Source organism: Rana temporaria, chromosome 11, assembly GCF_905171775.1.
Source record: "Rana temporaria chromosome 11, aRanTem1.1, whole genome shotgun sequence".
Classification (NCBI taxonomy): Eukaryota; Metazoa; Chordata; class Amphibia; order Anura; family Ranidae; genus Rana; species Rana temporaria.
This window is the reverse complement of record NC_053499.1, coordinates 61,058,411-61,074,683: the sequence shown is the minus strand read 5'-3', so window position 1 is coordinate 61,074,683 and position 16,273 is coordinate 61,058,411. Positions and strand designations below refer to the sequence as shown.

Here is a 16,273-nt window from a genome sequence, read left to right as displayed (position 1 = left end):
GCTGAAACTGGTCCGCGGACCAGTTTCAGCAGACATGTTTGGTCGTCTGTATGGGGCCTCAAGGGAACTTGCACTTTGCCCCAGAGCTTTATGAATGAGGTGAAGCTCCTCTGAATTCCATCATCCAATAATATTCAAGCAAAAACGCTGGGTATTTTTTTACTTGAAAGTGATTGGGTATTCTTTGCAAAGTGAAACTTCATCACATTCACTAAGCTCAGGGGCCAGTTCCCTTGTAAAGTGCAACTTCCCTTGCAAAGTGAACAGCAGTTTTGATGTTAGTAAATCAACCACTTTGTCTGATATATGGTGGCATTGCTCTCTGATTCAGGAATACTGGTGACAAGTAATGACATTATCAACAAAATCTCCTCCATATCCCTCCTTTTCAGCCCATGGTTGTCCTGTTTCATAAAACCAAAACCTGCATGGCACAAAAGAAAGAGTCACTTTAGAGGCAGATGAGTTAGATATCATAAAATCAAGAAAAAAATTCTTCCCAGCAACTTAACTAATTTGTACCCCCTTGTGGGGATTTTTTAGTATACAAGTAAGTAATCCATGATCTGTGGCTCTATAATGTTATCATATAGAATCGCAGGGTCGTTTGTTTAGACCATCTGGGGTTAATTGTGTACATATTATTGTAGGCCACAGTCACATTGGGAGGTTACCATCCTCCCCTTTGGATGCCCCAGTGCATGCACCTGAGGTTCTGCTTCTATCCCACATTCTGCATTTTTGGGCAAGTTAATTATGTAACTGATGTTTATGTTATGTGCATGATGCATGTATATGATTTTAATCTATGTTCTTGTATTCACTTAGTGAACCATTTCTGTGGTCCTGAGGAAGAAAAAGTGAAACACGTTGATATACAGACTACAAGGGATTAACTTAATTACCCATTGTCTGGAAGCATTGTGCTTTAATGCATCATAATTGTGATCATATGATTGTTTACACGCATTGGGGCAGATCCACAAAGATCTGCCCCTGCGTAGCGTATCAGAGATACGCTACGCCGCCCTAACTTACTTGTTATCTTCGAATCCTTAAAGATTTTGCGCCGTAAGTTACGACGGCGTAGTCTATCTCTGGCGGCGTAACTGCGCATAATTCAAATCGGCGATTACGGGGCGTGTTTCATTTAAATGAAGCGCGTCCCCGCGCCGAATGAACTGCGCATGCGCTGTCCCTAAATTTCCCGCCGTGCATTGCGCTAAATGACGTCGCTAGGACGTAATTTTTTTTAACATAGACGTGAATTACGTCCATCCCGATTCACGGACGACTTACGCAAAAAAAAATTCAAATTAAACGCGGGAATGACGGCCATACTTAACATGGCAAGTCTAACTATACGCCGCAAAACACCAGCTTTAACTATACGCCGGAAAAAGGCGACTAGAGACAACGTAAAAGATTGCGACGGCCGTGCGTACGTTCGTGGATCGGCGGAAATAGCTAATTTGCATACCCGACACGGAAAACGACGCGAACTCCACCCAGCAGACGCCGAAGTATTGCATCTAAGATCCGAAGGCGTACGAAGCCGTACGCCTGTCGGATCTAACCCAGATGCTGTCGTATCTTGGTTTGAGGATTCAAACAAAAGATACGACGCGGGAAATTTGAAAGTACGCTGGCGTATCAGTAGATACGCCGGCGTACTCTCTCTGTGGATCTGCCCCATTGTTTATAACTTTTGGCATATGTGTTATGTGCCTGATATTTTAACAATTTTGTACCAATTTTTTTTTATGATTTTATGATATCTAGTGCCTCATCTGCCTCTGAAGTCTTATCCATAGGTTCTTTCTTTTGTGCCATGTATTCCAATACACGGATGTGGCAGTGGAGTGATTTTTTCTATATCAAAACCTTAGTCTCAAAATACAAAAATTCTGCCACCCTTGTGGGTTTCCTCCCACAACTAAAAACATGTCAGTAGGCAAATTCACCTTCTTCAGGAGGGGGAGAAGAGGGTTGTGGCTGTAGACGGAAAGGATCACTACCTTGAGCTTTTGTCATACATAAAAAAAAACTTGTATTTTACAATTAATATTCCGCCAACAAAGAATATAACAGAAGTATTTTCCAACATTGTCTCAGATAAATTCAAGTGCAACCCACATTTTTCAGGTACTGTTTTAAAAAAAAAAAAAAGCATTTATAATATTATCCTGTTGTAGTTTGAAAAAATTGTGCTGTGTGTACAAGTATTTCTTGTGGTAAATAAACTATTTTGTTGTTTAACCAGTAGTTAGGCTTCACCGAATAAAATATTTTTCCTGTACTGTCTTAGACAAATTAAGATGCAAAGCATATAACTTTAAGCTGCACTCAACAAATCGTTTTTTTTTTTCTTTAGCATTTACGACAAATTTAAACACAAGAATTCTTCACTGTTGGTAAAACAAAGATCAGCATTGGTCTCTTGATCTACTTGTGAAAGAGGAAAGATCGCCTGAGATTCAAGCAGAAAGGTATTTAACTTTTTGTTTTACCTTTTTAGTTAAGGCTTTTGGTAATATACTTATGGGGGACAAACGAACAATTAAAATGTAAAAAACATGTCCTCTACAATTAAAAAAAAAAAACAATTACAAAAAATTGTAGTGAACATGTCAATGTGAAATAATATTTCAATAATACCTTAGATTAAAATATAATTTATAATATCGGGGCATAAGGAAGGCGCTGTAGTCCTCAAACTTGTCACAACAGCATACCAGCAAGCCAATTATTCCCATTGAACATTGAAGTAGCTACCATTGTCAACAGGATTGCTTGCCCAATTTCACAGCTACAGCAAGAGGATAAATCCTCAAGCCTCATACCCACCACCGCGTTTCTCGGCAAAAACCAGCAAAAAACGTTTTTTTGCCAAGGAAACTGGTCGTGTGTACATTTTTCGACGAAGAAACTGTCGAGGATCCCGTCAAGCCAAAAAGAGAGCATGTCTTCTTTTTCCTCGACGGGAATGGAGAAACTTGCCTTGTCGAGTTCCTCGACAGCCTAACAAGGAACTCGACGAGGAAAACAATGTGTTTCGCCCATCGAGTTCCTCGGTCGTGTGTACGAGGCTTAAGGCTTTTGCTTGGTTCTGCTATTAACACAGACAGTGTTGATGTGGGAATCCCTCCTGCTATATTTGAAATCAATATAATAAACTTGATCTGCATGTTCATTAACACCTACATTAATAATAGAGGGCTTGTAAAAGTTTGTTTTTTATTTTCTAAATAGGTTCCTTTAAGCTAGTACATTGTTGCTTCACTTACCTTTTCCTTCCATTTCCCTTCTAAATGTTTTTTTCCCTTGTTTTCTTTGTCTGAATTTCTCACTTCCTGTTCCTCCTCAGTAAGCTGTTCAGTAAGCTGCTCTGACTGACTAACCACCACTCGAATGATGGTGGAAAGCTTACTGAGGAGAAACAGGAAGTGAGAAAATCAGACAAAGAAAAAAAAACATTTAGAAGGGAAATCAAAGGAAAGGGTAAGTGAACCAACAATGCACTAGCTTAAAGGAACCTATTTAGAAAATAAAAAACAAACCTTTACAACCCCTTTAATATTCCTGTTCATTTTCTAATTGATGAACATCAGTGACTATGGTATAGTTCAGAATCCATTTAGAAGTATACTCGAATATGCACCCTTGAAGTTGCCTTCTTGCCTGCTGAGAGTGCTGTACCAATTTCTGGAGGTGCAGCTGCTGTGTTGTGAGAAATGAACACCGGATTAGCACAGAATGTTGTAGTGTTGAGTAGAATTGTGCTGGCTTGGTTACAATGTGTCACTGCTGGGATTTGATTCCATAAACAAAGTATGATATTGAACATACTTGACCCTATTTGCTGCTAAGGTCTATATGAGCCTTGCCAATGCCCAGGAATGTAGGGGCATGGATCCGCCCTGTGAGGGAAAAGAATAAAACAAGCACAGGATGCAATGTTAACATAAGTCTAAATTACTAGAGCCTGACAAATGTACTAAGTCTTTGTATTAACAGTAAGCTATGTACACCAAAATATTTTGCTTAGTTATACGGACCAAAAAAAAGTGGATTGATTAATCACTTAAATTTCAGTGGTTTATTTTAACTAAGACCTGTAAATGCTTTTGTAGATTTCCTTTTAGCCAGGGATCTTCAAAGGGACACCCCGGAATTATAGATGTGTGTTAAAGCTTCCTTGAACGCTTACTAAATCTGCCTAATTAGTGTTTTAGATCATAACATGAAGAGATCACTATCTTGAATTAAGGATTTCTAGGAAAGAGCTGGAGGTGAAAACGGTTTCTTGAAGTGGTTCAGCAAGAATGTAGGCTTTAAACTCATGAGGCATCGAAACCGTTTGCATATCAATACAAACAGATGATAATCCCAGCACTTTATAGGAGCAGTTTTCCTAGGTGCAGTCCATAAGCAGGCTACTCGGGAACAGCAGTATAAGGCCCCGTAAACACGGTCGGACCAAACCGATGAGACTGGCCCGTCGGACCGTTTTCATTGGTTCACCTCTGAAGTGGCCGTACGGCCTGATATGTGTACACACCATCAGTCCAAAATCCGATCGGGTCAGAACGCGGTGACGTCAAACACACGACGTGCTGAATAAAACAAAGTTCAATGCTTCCAAGCATGCGTCGACTTAATTCTGAGCATGCGCGGGTTTTGAACCAATGCTTTTCTGTACTAACCATCAGTTTGGTCAGATGAGGCAGCGGTCCATCGGTTCGGTTTTGAAGCATGTTTAGAAATTTTGGACCGAAGGAAACCAGGCCGATAGCCTATACACACGGTCGGTTTGGTCCGATGAAAATTAACTTCGGTTCATTCTCATCGGACCAAACCGACCGTGTGTACGGGGCCTAAGGCAGCAAATACCGTGTGTGTCAATAATAATTGCATATAAAGTCAGAAAATGCTTCAAATATTTGTCCAAATGAATATATATAATATATATATAATTGTCCAAATGAATCGATAAATTAATAAAAAATATACATGCATAAGTATCACAAATGGTAGCCCATACTTAAATCCTGCTCTTCATTCCAACCAGAGATTCTTATTTTCTCTGTAGATATTTTTGGGGTTTCATCCCACAACTAAAAACTTGAGCTGTCAGGGAATGTATCATAGGGTGCCGGAAGGTGGTCAGTGGACATTGTTTTTAAATCCAATTAGTCTGTAGGACTTTGGACTGGAGGAGTAGACACTGTCTTGATGTATGCTTGAGTTGCAGCAAGCCGAAGTGAGCATGTATTGTTGCATTCTGTCATGGGCTTATCAGTTCTAGAATATGAGTCTTTTAGAAAAGGCTGGTAAGTAGATTTCCAGTATGTTGGAATGATTGGTTTGGGTGCATTTAGAATGTGCTGGAGCTGGAAAGAGTCCAGAGAAGGGCAACTAAATTAATATGGGGACCAGAGGACCTCAATTATAAGGAACAACTACAAGCACTAAGGGCCAGATTCACATAGAACTGCGGTGGCATAACGTATCGGGGATCCGCCGTAACTGCTAATTTGCATACCCGACGCTGGTTTACGAACTCCACCCAGCGGCGGCCGCGGTATTGCATCCTAAGATCCGACAGTGTAAAACAATTACACCTGTCGGATCTTATGGATATCTATGCGTAACTGATTCTATGAATCAGTCGCATAGATAGAAACAGAGATACGCCGTTGTATCTCTTTGGTGAATCTGGCCCTAAATGTATTCTCCTCTCAGAAGAGACACTTGAGAGGAGATATGATAGCAATATACAAATATCCTAATGGTGATCCCAGCGTAAGTATGGAACTTTTTAGTCCTAGGGAGTGTAAGAAGATACAGGGCCACACGATGAGACTGGAAGAGAAGTGGTTTAACCTTAAGCTGCGTAGTTGGTTTTTCACTGTCAGTGCGGTAAGGATGTAGAACTCTCTTCCACAATCAGTCGGCAGGAAGAATGCATAGTTTTAAAAGACTCTTGGAAGTGCATCTTAGTGAAAACATATTTGGGGATATGGGAAATGTTTTTTTTTTTTTTGATAGATTGAGGGAGGATTATAACTCCCATTGGTTTATTTTTTTTGCAATCTGTGCCTCATTAAGGAGATTTGCATTCACTTCCTATCCCAAAGCCAAAAAACAGGAAGTGAAAAGAAATCCCTGCAAATGAAGGGAATCATTTGGGGAACCACAGACCACTAGAACTAGTATTCCCATTGGAAGATTTCCCCTCTATTACTTTTCTGGGGACGGCCCAAAATTTTAGATTTTTTTTACTTTCACTTTTAATGCTAATGGTAAACAGGACAAATACATGTATCTCCCTAATGGGGGCACATTCAGCAATAAAAACTGACAGGTGTTCTAAGCCATCTCCACTCTATCCAAATCTAAAGAAAAAATGTTGCCTTTAGTTTACTTTAACCTGTTAACGCAGAGAAATATTATTTTTTTTATGAAAAATAAACATGCTATACCACACATCAGAATTCAAGGAACCGCCTGTATATTACAAAGTATAAATCAATGTATCAGCGTTTTTCCCCCACAACTAAAAACATGTTAGTAGGCAAGTTCACCTTCTTCAGGAGGAAGAGAAGGGGGTTGTGGCTGTAGGCAGGCAGTAGGGATGATTGCCTTGAGCTATTAGGGAATGTATCATAGGGTGTTAGAAGGTGGTCAGTGGACATTGGTATTAAATCCAATCAGTCTGTCTGACTTTGGACTGGAGGAGTAGACACTGTCTTGATGTATGCTTGAGTTGCAGCAGGCCGAAGTGAGCATGTACAGGCAGCCCCCGAGTTACGAACGGGTTAGGGACTGTAGGTTTGTTCTTAAGTCGAATATGTTCGTAAGTCAGAACAGAATGCGCAGAACGGCAGATGCGTAGTTTTCCAATGTTCCATTGAGTGTGCACACCATCGATAAGTGGCTATGCATGCGCAGAACGAAGGGCCAATCCTAGGGTCACAGGCGCCTGGGTGGATAAATATTTCTGGAGCCCCCACATGGGCATCGTCATTTCACTAACTCCTCCGCTTTACAAATGTTTCTATGGCAATGACTCAACCACAGAGATGCTCCCCCACAAAGTCTTCATTAACCCGGGATCCTTACATGATCTCTTAACAATAAACAAAATACAGGAAGAGAAGTAGAGTACTTTATTGGGACATGGAGGGGGGCCTCTGTGATGGACACAGAGAGGGCTTCTGTTAGTTCGATTCCACTGGCACAACCCTTGGGGCTGCTTTTGCTAATCTCATGTTACTGCGTGTCAAGTAAAAGTTTGGTAAGAGACGATTTGCACTTTTCAGACTGTTACAGCGTGACAAATGTGCTATTTCCATTACAAACGCTACTTTTACCGAAGGTGCGCTCCCGTCTCATACTTTATTCTGAGCATGCCCGACGAGCAGGGGAGGGCTGGCAGCCTTAGGCCTGGGGGGCAAGTCCAGTCAAGTGGCCCATAGAGCGTGGAAAAGTGATGGATCGAGGAAAACAGTCTAAGATTTTTCATGATCACAAGAGTCCGCACAGAGGCCCCCTTACATCAGAGTCCGCACGGAGGCCCCCCTTACATCAGAGTTTACACAGTGGCCCCCCTTACATCAGAGTCCACCAGTGGGAGGTGAGCAGCGGCCGTGAACTGTGTTAACAGAGCTCCAGCAGGCATATTCCTGCTCTGCAAAAACAGCATTTGGTAGTGGCGGCCGGTGGCTGTGCATAGTGTCACCAGCCCGGGGGGAGATTTCCACCCTGCCCCCCCTGCTAGCCCTCCCCTGCCGACGAGGAACACGACGAGGAAATTGAGACTCCCGTTGAGGAAAAAGAGAACTTGTTCTCTTTTTTTCTCGCCGAGTTCCTCAACAGTTTTCTCGATGAAAAACATACACACGACCGTTTTCCTCTGCAAAAAAGCTCTGCCACCAAGTTTCTTGATGGATTCGGTCGTGTGTACGAGGCCTCAGTTTGGCTGCATTTAAAATGTGAAGTAGCAAGGTTTTCCTCTATTTTTATGTGTGTGGTGGGGGTGGCTGTGGTGTAGTAAGGTGTGGGTTGGTGCAAGTTTGATAACTAAAGGAGAACTATGGGCAAAACTTTTTTTAAATTTTGGATAGAGTAAGGCAGGGTTATAACCCCCATTGGTTTATTTGCCATTTGTTCCCCATTAGGGAGATTTACCTTCACTTCCTGTCCCATAACCAAATCAGAAAGTGAGAGGAAATCCCTGCAAACAAAGAGAATGCCTTGTGGGCCCCCAGACCACCAGAACTCCCCATTGGACGATTTCCCTTCTATTACTTTTCTGGGGGCAACCCAAAATGTGGGATTTTATTTTACTGTCACGCTCAATGCTAATGATAAACAGGACAAATAGAGAGAGGTAATCTCCCTAATGGGGGAACAGACAGCAATAAAAAATGTTCTTAGCCATCTCCACTCTATCCAAAAACGAAAGAAAAGATTTTGCCTTTAGACCCCTTTCACACTGAGGCGCTTTTCAGGCGCTTTCATGCGATAAAAAAGCACCTGAAAAGCTCATGAAAACCTATTTCCATTAAAATCAATGAATGCTTTCACACTGGGGCAGTGCACTGGCAGGACGGTGAAAAAGCCCCTCTCCATTGAAAAGAATGTAAAGCTCTTCAAAAGCGCCTGAAAAGCTTTTCAAAAGCGCTTAGTGTTTTACTGGCAGTTTAGTAGCGCCTCTGTGTAAAAGGGGCCTTAGTTATACTTTAACCTGTTAATGCAAGGATTTGTTTAATTATTATTCATTTATTTAGGAAAATCAAACACACTATTTAAAAGCACATCATAATTGAAAGAGCTATATTATAAACTACATATCAATTGCATTCCAGTAGAGAAAAAGGAAGTATAGGGCCCTGCCCATATGAGCTTACAATCTATGGCAGAGATCATTAAAAGGCATGATTTTCTAGGTTCCTTTTCCCTAATGCACTCAAATGTTTATAGACTGTATATATACACCATTTATTTTATACAACTTTTTTAAGGATTATATATAAGCAAAGTGTCTTATCTTTTTTGTGTTTATATGGCATGATGTATTGAGGCAGGTTCCTGCAGTGTAGTGTCTTTATGCTAGCTTCTTGTGGAAGGACAGATCAAAACTAATGTATACCATTAATACTACAAGTATTCCATAAACTGTGTTACCTGTCCGCTGGGTATATGACTGCCTGGTGGTTAAAAGGTCACAGTTTACCCTGGAGGCCATCTGTGGAACACGTGTGTGGGAGCTGGCCTGTCAGAGTCGTGTCTGTCATGTGGAGCTTCCTGTCATTATTTCTGAGGCTTAAAGCTTGTTGTTAGACTAACACAGAACCGTTGTCTTGTCGAAAACAGATGATTGCAGCAAAACTGTTAAGCGTTTTTCTCGTGGCAGCATAAAAAAATGAACACTTAAAGGGTATAATATCTCCTTTAGCCCAGGGCTGGAGAATGCCTCTCTTATTCTGAAGCTAATAAAAGCTTTTATTTTCACCTATTAACATTTTAATGCTGCTGAATGCTATTTGTGTCACATATAAAGGTGCATTGCATTTAAGAAACGTATACATTTTTGATTGAGCTGCCAATGCACAGGAATGGACCAAAAAAAAAGACATGCAGCCTTTTTTCCAACAACACACAGTGAATTGTGGTGCATTTCCGTTTATGTGAGTCATAGCTGCATTAAGTTGGGGTACTATTTAAAATGAACGAAACCAAAATGTGCTAAGGCACATAACATTGGTTAATATGCATTGAAATGACGCATGCGTTAGTGTGCACATTAGCACAAGGGTGTGTTTACCTAAAACATTGCAAGTGTACTGAAGTCAGTTACCTTTTATACAGTTTTTATACTGTTTTTAACAACCTCCAACTTCTGTTGGCTGCTATGAGAGCAGTGTCTGAATTCCAGCAACTGTCAGTCAGGAGCAGTAAGTATATACATACTGTCAGGGCGGGGACATGGGGTGGGCAAGAGGGGAAGCTGCCCTGGGTGCTGTGGTATCATGCGTGGTGGAGGGGCACCACAAAGAGATTGAGGGAGGAATTTTTGTTGGAAGGTGGAATTTGGGGGGTGGCAGGGGGTATGTATTGTTCTAGTTGGGGAGATTTGGGGGGGAGTACTAAAGCCCTGTACACACGACCGTTTTTCTCGATGGGAAAAAGTCAGATGGGAATACGGACGGGAAAATAGAGAGCAGGTTCTCTATTTTTTTCCGGCAGTTTTCCTGTCGGGAAAACTGCTAGGGAGCATACACACAGCTGAGATTCCCGGCCAAAAGCTCTCCTGGCAGTTTTCCTGCCGGGAAAACTGGTCGTGTGTGCGAGGCTTTAGTGTGGGAGGGGCGGGTGGGGGGGAGATTTATGCTAGGAGGGGGGATTTGGGGGGAATTTGTGCTGGGAGGGTCATTTGAAGTGGAGGTAGAAGATGTGTACTAGGGGGGGATTTTCAGGGGTAGAAGATTTAGGCTAAGGAGTGATTTTTTTTGGGGTGACGGGCAAAGATTTGTGCTGAGAGGGGGCTTTCAGCAGGGGGGTTGGTTTTGTACTGGGAGGAGGTGGGATTTATCTTAGAGGGTAAGCTTGCAGATTAGTGCTCAATGTTTTTGTGGGGTAATTTTTGCTGACATATAGGGCCAGATTCAGAAAGAAGTTACGCTGGCGTATCTATTGATACGCCGCGTAACTTCTAGGATGCTCCAGCGTATCTTTTTTCTGTATTCAAAAAACAAGATACGCCGGAATTTTGCTAAGATCCGACTGGCGTAAGCCTCTTACGCCGTCGTATCTTAGTTGCATATTTACGCTGGCCGCTAGGTGGCACTTCCGTTGATTTACGCAAGGAATATGCAAATTAGGTAGATACACCGATTCAAAAACGTACGTGCGTCCGGCGCATTTTCTTACGTCGTTTACGTAAAGGCTTTTTCCGGCGTAAAATTACCCCTGCTATATGAGGCGTATCCTATGTTAAGTATGGACGTCGAGCCAGCATCGAATTTTCCGTCGATTACGTCGTTTGCGCAAGTCGTTCGCGAATAGGGCTGTACGTAAGTTACGTTCACGTCGAAAGCATTGACGATTTGCGGGGTAATTTGGAGCATGCACACTGGGATACGTTCACGGACGGCGCATGCGCCGTTAGTCAAAAACACGCCCACTGCATGGATAATTTGAATTCCGCGGGCTTACGCCGGACCACATACGCTACGCCGCCTTAACTTAGGGCGCAGGTTCTTTCTGAATACAGAACCTGCCTCACTAAGTTACGGCGGCGTAGCGTATCTGAGATACGCTACACCCGCACAAATTTACGCCAGGCTTTTTGAATCCGGCCTCCAATGCTTATATATCTTGGGGGGGTGGGCAGCCTGGCATGTTCGCCCTGGGCTTTAGATTACCTTGTTCCAGCACTGTATACTGTAATAGTACACTTATAAAACAAGATATGACTTTGATGCCCATACCTACCAATAAGGTATTATCTTTCATGCAGTCTAAAAGGAAACACGTGACAGCAGTAATTTGACATGGGGCTATGGACAAAACCTTTTAATTTTCCTTTTGTTTGTTTTTTCTATTTTGAAACAATTTGAAATGCTTTTTTTTCTTTCCCTAGTAAATACTATTTATGACCACATGCCATTCTGTATTTCAAGTACGGAGAAGTTGGGTTGCTGCCTTAGATGCTAAACTAGCTTTACTTGCCTTTCCATCACTTTAAAAATGGCTTTTATAATCTGACTTTTTGTAATGCCCAGCAGCTCCACTCTTCTTTTCTGCTGTTTATTTGTTTTAGTGCAGTGGACTCATACACACCATTGTAAGACACAGAAGTACATTCAGCACTTGTGTGGCTTTGGCCCCACATCTCTTCTCACTGTTAGCACACTACCCAGTAGGGGGCCTTTTGGTGGGTAATGAAATGAACAGGGACTGCCGCCATCTGTGACTATATACACTATAGTTTTTGTTTATTTCAGGACAGGCATGCTTCGCCAAGCGCCTTTGTATACGGAGTTATTCAACTCAAGGCCCTCTTTTAACCTAAAACAAAGGGGAGAACTAGGCATGCATTGGGAATTCAAGCTAGGCATCTCCTTTCAATACTAATGTTTATGGAGCCTCAAAGAGAACCAGTCAATAATGAGGAAGGATTTGTAATAATATCAATTTTTTTTTTTAATAGGGCAGATGTATTTTTTAACTTGTGTAGCGCCCCCTTACTTTCACTATGGGCACTACGCTAAAGTTAGTGGGGAATGGGAGAGTTATTTTGCTCCCATTGGCAATTGGTTAAATTGGACTTCTGTCGTTCCAGAAATGTCCACTGGGTCAGTCTGTGCTCCAGGGATGCAGTGCCATCCCTGGCCAGCAGTTGGCACCAGAGGGGTTCTGGCAGAGCAAGTTTTCCCCAGCAGCCAATCAGAGGAGTTTTTCCCTCGCGGGGCATGCTGGGGGAGAGTATATCTGTGACAGGTGTCATGTGCTAAAAAATCTTTGCGGGGTCCCGGTTCCAGGTGCGGCATCCACCTTCAGGGTGCGTGCATCCATGGACCCCGCCGGCGCGGCCCACCTGGCCAAAATTGCAGACTACACGGAACCTCATTCGGAGGTAAAAGGGGACCCCAGTGACTTACTGGGTCCCCAGTTCTATTGAGAGGATCCCAGGCTGGGTGCCGTTCGATTGGGGGGTCGGCTTGAGGAGAACCCGGAGGCAGGTTGTCCAACAGGGCTTGAACGAACCAATCAGGGATCTGGTGACCGGAATGCTGACAGGTACGCTTTGCTGTCATCCAGTGACCTATTCTAAAAACCTACTGGGAGGATTCGCTCCATTCATCTATTTAGCTCGCTTAAAGTAATTGGATTGTGGCAGAGGCCCTAGAGCCAGGTCTGTGAGAGAGACCTGTTTCTCCCAGCAAATTCAAAGTGACACCTCGGCTGCCAGACTAGTGAGAGGAGTCTGTCCGGGGGCACTTCACCCACTCTGGCTAGAGTGGCGACGAATCACAAATTGACACTACTGAGAGCAGGACTGCTCGGTAGAGTTGAGCGGACACCTGGATGTTCGGGTTCGGGTCCGAACCCGAAATTTTAAAAAAAAGTTCGGGAACCCGAACCCGAACCCGAACTCCGAACCCCATTGTAGTCAATGGGACACGGACTTTCAGAAAAAAAAAATGTGCGGAGGTCCCCGCAAATTCAATAACCAGACCCTTTAGGTCTGGTATGGATATTATGGGGAACCCCGCCGTCAATTAAAAAAAAAAATGACGTGCGGTTCCCGGTAAATATCCATAACCAGACCCTTCAGGTCTGGTATGGATATTAAGGGGAACCCCGCCGTCAATTTAAAACAAAAATGACGTGCGGTTCCCCCTAAATATCCATAACCAGACCCATTATCCGAGCACGTTGACCTGGCCGGCCGCAGAAAAGAGGGGGGACAGAGTGTGGCCCCCCCCTCTCCTGAACCGCACCAGGCCACTTGCCCTCAACATGGGGAGGATGTCCCCATGTTGATGGGGACAAGGGTCTCATCCCCACAACCCTTGCCCGGTGGTTGTGGGGGTCTGCGGGCGGGAGGTTTATCAGAATCTGGAAGACCCCTTTAACAAAGGGGACCCCCAGATTCTGACCCCCCCTGTGTGAAATGGTAATGGGGTACACTGTACCTCTACCATTTCACAAAGGAAGTGAAAAGTATTGTAAAAAAAACACACTGACACCGTAGAATAAAGTCCTTTATTAAAAAAAACTCCAGCGCTGAAAAATCCACTCGTTCCCGGCTTCCAGCGTTGTCCTCATCCTGCGACGGTGATCTCCCGCGATGAGAAGATCCTGCGGCGTCCATGTCATCTTCGATCCATCGCTCAGAAGATCCATCCGGAGCGCAGCATCCCCGACCTCCTCATCGCCGGACTCAGCCCAGCGGAATGACGCGCTGGGGCTGTGTGACATTACTTATATAGAGGAGGCAGGGGCACCCGTCACGTGACCCCGCCCCCTCTGACGTACCCTCTGCTACGTCACTGGGGAAGCCCAAAAAGAGGGAAGCCGGGCTTTGCCAGTGACGTAGCAGAGGGTACGTCAGAGGGGGCGGGGTCACGTGACGGGTGCCCCTGCCTCCTCTATATAAGTAATGTCACACAGCCCCAGCGCGTCATTCCGCTGGGCTGTGTCCGGCGATGAGGAGGTCGGGGATGCTGCGCTCCGGATGGATCTTCTGAGCGATGGATCGAAGATGACATGGACGCCGCAGGATCTTCTCATCGCGGGAGATCACCGTCGCAGGATGAGGACAACGCTGGAAGCCGGGAACGAGTGGATTTTTCAGCGCTGGAGTTTTTTTTTAATAAAGGACTTTATTCTACGGTGTCAGTGTGTTTTTTTTACAATACTTTTCACTTCCTTCGTGAAATGGTAGAGGTACAGTGTACCCCATTACCATTTCACACAGGGGGGGGGTCAGGATCTGGGGGTCCCCTTTGTTAAAGGGGTCTTCCAGATTCTGATAAACCTCCCGCCCGCAGACCCCCACAACCACCGGGCAAGGGTTGTGGGGATGAGACCCTTGTCCCCATCAACATGGGGACATCCTCCCCATGTTGAGGGCATGTGGCCTGGTGCGGTTCAGGAGAGGGGGGGCCGCACTCTGTCCCCCCCTCTTTTCTGCGACCGGCCAGGTCAACGTGCTCGGATAATGGGTCTGGTTATGGATATTTAGGGGGAACCGCACGTCATTTTTGTTTTAAATTGACGGCGGGGTTCCCCTGAATATCCATACCAGACCTGAAGGGTCTGGTTATGGATATTTACCGGGAACCGCACGTCATTTTTTTTTTAATTGATGGCGGGGTCCCCTTAATATCCATACCAGACCTAAAGGGTCTGGTTATTGAATTTGCGGGGACCTCCGCACATTTTTTTTTTTCCCGAACTCCGATCCCGGACCCGAACTTTTTTCAATTATTCGGGTTCGGGTCCGGGTTCGGGAAAAACCCAAAGTCCGTACCGAACCCGAACTTTACAGTTCGGGTTTGCTCAACCCTACTGCTCGGTTCATATCCAGGCCTGATACCGCAAAGTTATCCCTTTCTCTTCATCAACCTTTTCTTCCTATTTGATGTTGATGTTGGCCGTGTTGGCCTGGAAATAAAGCATTGGAAAAACCTTTATTCACTGTCTGGACCTTCGCTCACTACTTTGATTCTACAACTGCACCCCTGGGCCACATCAAGGTAACTTAATATGCCGATCCCAACAACAAATCAGCGGCTCCTTCGGGGGTAGCGCTACACTTGTATTCTTGTATTCTCTCCCTGTCAGAGCAAAAGTGCCAGGTAGATTGTCAGGTTGCAGGATTTACCCCTTTCTTGGCTGAGCTCCATATTGATACTCAACAAACTGTAACATAGTAAAGGTACTGCAATAATTATATGAAATAAATTTAGTCTTAAAGCCTAAGTTCACCTTTAGTAACATGTTACAGCACCTGCCCACACCCCCTCACACCGCCCCCTTCATCATGACAGCGGGAGGAGGTTTTTCTCCCTGTACCCACTGTCACATTTTAAAAAACTCTGCAGCTATGGCAGGACTCCGTCCACACAGCCTCACTATTCATCTATGAGTTATTGAACTACCAGACCCCTTTTTCCCGCCACAGCAGACAGATTGTTGTTCTCAATGAACCGCAAGGGTGCTGGTGAGGGGAGCACTCTCGTAGTTCATTGACATTTCCGACAGCTTTTAAATAGAAAGCCCATACAGGGGTATGGGCAGAAAGCTGTAAGCAGGGTCGGCAGGATCGCGGGAACAATGCTCTGCAGGATTCTGAGAAAGAAAATAATAAGTGCACATTTTTTTACCTGCAAAGATATGTGCATTTATTATTTGTTTTCAAAGGTGCAGATCAAATAAGTAAACAGAGATTTTCTTTTCACATGATCAAGTATTCTTCATTAGCCGTTCGAACTCAATGAAAACATATTCCATCACAGTTCTAGTCTACAAGGATGGATCTGGCATAGGCTATTTTCAAGCATGTAAAGAAAAATCTGTTTGCTTTAGTTACTTTAACCAGTAAAATCCATTATAAGGATAACTTTCACATGAATGTAGGACCAGGTACGTTACATCAAAGTCCAGGATGTGTACAGAAACCATTCTAGAATGACCTTTTCTCTAGCTTCCTATGCACCTCTGTGTAGTGTGAGCCTTATTCTTGCGTGATCCT

The 16,273-nt window shown here is 44.0% G+C and overlaps 1 protein-coding gene across 2 annotated transcripts in view; it reads left to right on the top strand.

Moving 5' to 3' along the window:
• Positions 1-16,273, top strand: part of CHRM1 (cholinergic receptor muscarinic 1) — a 372,875-nt gene that overhangs the window by 55,751 nt on the left and 300,851 nt on the right. For both annotated transcript variants that reach the window (XM_040328649.1, XM_040328648.1), the window contains exon 2: positions 2,375-2,489. The gene's annotated coding sequence lies outside the window, so the exon portion shown is untranslated. The remainder of the gene's footprint in view (positions 1-2,374; positions 2,490-16,273) is intronic.